The sequence below is a fragment of the Sus scrofa genome, chromosome 2 (genome assembly GCF_000003025.6).
Source record: "Sus scrofa isolate TJ Tabasco breed Duroc chromosome 2, Sscrofa11.1, whole genome shotgun sequence".
Classification (NCBI taxonomy): Eukaryota; Metazoa; Chordata; class Mammalia; order Artiodactyla; family Suidae; genus Sus; species Sus scrofa.
Genome location: NC_010444.4, coordinates 71,573,864 through 71,577,164, shown reverse-complemented (window position 1 = coordinate 71,577,164; position 3,301 = coordinate 71,573,864).

The following is a 3,301-nucleotide window of genomic DNA, read 5'->3' as shown; positions in this document are numbered from 1 at the left end:
GTGGCCTTATGTCATCTTTGGGTTCAGGGGGCACCTGGCCCCAGCTTCCTGCTCAGGATGGCTGGGGTCTAAAATAGCCTTGAGCTTGTCACAATGACCTGTGCTCCCCCACTGTTAGTGGCCATCTCAGAAATCACCTGTAGTCCCACTCAGCGCAGGCTGTAGACCTGCCATGTGCCAGGGTCTCCAAATGCCATGTGCACCCCCTGGCGATCACAGATGCCCATTCTGGTACTCCTCATTTTCTGAACTAGGTTACCACAGCTCCTGCCCCTCAACTGGTCCTACTGTGCACAGGTACTCCATGTGTTCTGTGTATTCCCACTGCGTGCACTCCTGAGCTTGGTTCCCAAAGGATGACCCCCTATACACTTGCACATGTACACACACATGGGGCTTGGGAAGCTCCCAGGAAATCCCCTACTGTGTGCTTTGCTGAAGTCACACAGAATGAGCCAGTCCTTACCGTGTGCCGCGACCTGTCCCCAGGGACCCTCTCTCACTGTCTCAGCATGTTGGTTAAGAGCTTAGACTGTACAGCCAAGCTGCCTGGAGGTGAAACCCAGTCTGACCACTCAGCGGTGGCCTCAGATGTGTTACTGAACCTCTGAGCATCAGTCGCTTCTCTTGTGAAATGGGGCTGCTGGAGTATGTGCCTCATCAGGTGTTACTTTCACCAGACTCCAGCCTTACCTGGGCCTCTTGAGTTTTCCAACCAGTGCCCTTGCTGTGGGCTGCAGGCGTGGTGGGGCTCTCAGTCGCTGCCCCTTCCACATGTCAGACCCAGAGTGGGGACATGGCAGAGGGTGGGCTCATTCACGAAATAGCCTCAAAGAATTTTTTTTAGTTCTGTGTTTTATTATGAAATACTCATATCACAAAATTTATCATTTTGGCCATTTTCAGTGGCGCTAAATATATTCAAGTTGTGCAGCCATCACTACCATCCATCCCTAGAAGTTTCTCACCTTCCCAAACTGATACTCTGTCCCCGTTAAACACTATCTCCCCAGCCCTTGGCTCCTACCATCTACTTTCTGCCCCAGGAATTTGCCTTCTCTGGGGACCTCATATGAGTAGAATCATGCATTATTTGTTCTTTTGTATCTGGCTTATTTCACTCAGCATCATGTCCTCAGGGGTCATCTATGGAGAATGAGTCAGAATTACCTTCCTTTTAAAAGGCTGCATAATATTCCATTGTATGGATGGACCACATCACATGTATCCATTCATCCATCAGTGGATACGAGTTGCTTCCGTTTCGGGGCTGTTATGAATCATGCTGCTATGAACCCAGGTATACAAATATCCCTGCTTTCAATTCCTTTAGGTAGATTCCCAGAAGTGGATTTGCTGGATCATATGGTAATTCTATGTTCAACTCTTTAGCCTTCAGGTATGTTCCCATCCCAAATGTCCAGAGCCCCCACCCTCTCCCCCAGGTGGTCCTTTCAGCTCCCCAAACTCAATGTGGTCAGAACAGAGCCACAGGGCCATCTGTTTGGTGGAATAGAGCCCACCAAACTCTTTTCCACAGTGGCTACACTGCTTTACCTTTCCACCTGATGCATGTGGGTCGTTTTCGAGCAAAGGAGAGAACAGTCAGTGTTTCTGGAAGAAGTGGTTGGATTGGAGAGGGTGGAGGCTGTGGGCCAGTGACCAGGGAGAGATGACGAGGCCTAAATGAGGGTAGTGAACCCAGAGGTGGTGGGGTGGGGTCAGCACCCAGGAAATGTGTACAAGAAAATTTGGCAGAACAGAGGGACTAAAGCACAGTGGGGAACTTGGGCAGGAGATGCCAAGGAAGATGACGGGACCTTGGTGTGGGTGATGGGGAGAGACCTCTTCTCTGAGATGGGGGTGAGGGGAAAGGAGCAGAAGCAGGGGATGTCACTTCTGTGCTCTGTTCTGACCACATTTGAGTTTGGGGAGCTGAAAGGACCACCCAGGGGAGCGGTGGGGGCTCTGGACGTTTAGGATGGGAACTTAGGAGATTTGGGTGGAAACATATCTGGAGGTTTCAGGACAGCGGTGGAGCCCGGTGCCATGGGGATGGATGAAGTTATCCAGAGAGGACGTGACAGTCAAAACCAGCCTTGGGGCCCACATGTGTCCTGTCTCTAGAAGGTCCTCTGAAGTCTCCTTCTCACCTTGAAATAGCTCAGGATTTGAACCAGCTGGGATGGATCCAGCATCCTAATTCTGGTGCCTCTGTGGATCTGGGGTGTTACTCTTCAGGGGGGATTAGGTTAAGCTGCAGATGGGCTGCAGCTCCAGAGTCCCCAGGTACATTGGTTTGCTGGGGCTGCCGCAACAAACCCCAGGCTGAGGGGCTTAAACAAGAGATATTTCTCTTTTTAAATTAAAATTTTTTTTTATTTTTTTTACCTTTTAGAAACACTTTGGTTTCTAATTTCGTTTCTAATTCAATATTTCTATCATATACAAAATTAATCTTTTAAAAAAATTTTAATATGATTTTTATTTTTTTCCATTATAGTTGTTCTCTTTCTTCCTTCCTTCCTTCCTTCCTTCCCTTTCTTTCCCTTCTTTCTTCCTGCCTTCCTGCCTTCCCTTTCTTTCCCTTCTTTCTTCCTGCCTTCCTGCCTTTCTCTATCTCCCTTCTTTCCTTCCACATGCTGCAGGTACAGCACCCCCCCCCAAAAAAAACCCTGCTATAACAAAGTACCATACACTGGGTGGTTTACAAAGAGAAAGAATTTTTTTTTTGTCTTTCATCTTTTTAGGGCCCCACCTGCGGCATATGGAGGTTCCCAGGCTAGGGGTCTAATCAGAGCTACAGCTGCTGGCCTACACCACAGCCGCAGCAATGCCAGATCTTTAACCCACTGAGCAAGGCCAGGGATCAAATCTGTGTCCTCATGAATACTAGTCAGGTTGGTTAACCACTGAGCCATGACAGGAACTCCTTTTTTTTTGGTTTTTAAAATTAGATATTAACATCTTTATAGAGGTGTAATTCTAAGTATACAATTAGAGAATTGTTCAGGAATTTTATAGAGTTGGACAACCATCACTACAATCAAGTTTTAGAGTATTTGCATCACCCTCCCCAAGTTCCCTCAAGCTCATTGCAACCCTTTGTTGCCCCCTTGTCCCCCAAAACCTGCCATCTATCCTGTTTTCCTCTCTACAAATTTGTCTTTTGTAGGTATTTCATACAGGCAGATCATATAAAATATAGTCTTTTCTGTCTGGCTCCTATCGCTTAGCAACTTGTGTCTGAAGGTCATCCATATTGTAACATAGATCAATACCTTGTTCCTTCTTACTGTTC